This window comes from Salvelinus sp. IW2-2015, unplaced genomic scaffold (genome assembly GCF_002910315.2).
Source record: "Salvelinus sp. IW2-2015 unplaced genomic scaffold, ASM291031v2 Un_scaffold2995, whole genome shotgun sequence".
Lineage (NCBI taxonomy): Eukaryota > Metazoa > Chordata > Actinopteri > Salmoniformes > Salmonidae > Salvelinus > Salvelinus sp. IW2-2015.
Genome location: NW_019944288.1, coordinates 36811 through 37567, shown reverse-complemented (window position 1 = coordinate 37567; position 757 = coordinate 36811).

The window sequence follows — 757 nt, the reverse complement described above, 5'->3', positions numbered from 1 at the left end:
TAATGTTGCTGATCAATTTGAATGTATTATTATTTATTGATTATATTCAATTTTATTTTTCAGTATCAAATGGTCAAATAAAAATTACAGTTTAAATAAGGGTTGAATTTTTTTTTACATTTCAGGRAWATTGAWGCACTTTAAGTCTTTTCTGTTACAGACTAAAAAACAATGTTAATAAAGTTATTCTTTGTTGATCTGTATTTCTTTKTTTTTTKTTTTTTTGTTTTCTTTAATGTTAATAAGGATACAATGTTATGCAGAGGTGTACTTGTTACAATTTTATAGACAAATGATACTATTTACAGTCGCGGCGGAGAGTAAGCAGCCCGCGGCGCAAAATGTTTACTTCTTCCTAGGGGGGGCGTAACAGAAAATAATTGAGAAGCACTGATCTAGACAGTCATGGGAGTCTGTATCAATTGAAGGCATATTCAAGCCATTAAAGAACGAATCAATCAGCAAAGGGTCTTGAGGGGATTCAGAGGTGTATAGCGCAGAGTAAAATTGTTTGAATTGATCATTGATCTCTTTATGTATAACTSTGGTGGCACCAGACGGGGTCCTTATTTGTGGGATTAAACGTGAGGCCTCAGATTTACGGATCTGATGTGCAAGGAGTTTACTGGCCTTGTCGCCTTGTTCATACACTCTGTACCGAGCTCGCAAGAGTAACTGTTCAGCTTGCCTGGTAGAAAGCTCATCAAATTCAGATTGGAGTAGTTGGCGCTCTTTATGTAGATCAGAGGAAGGATCC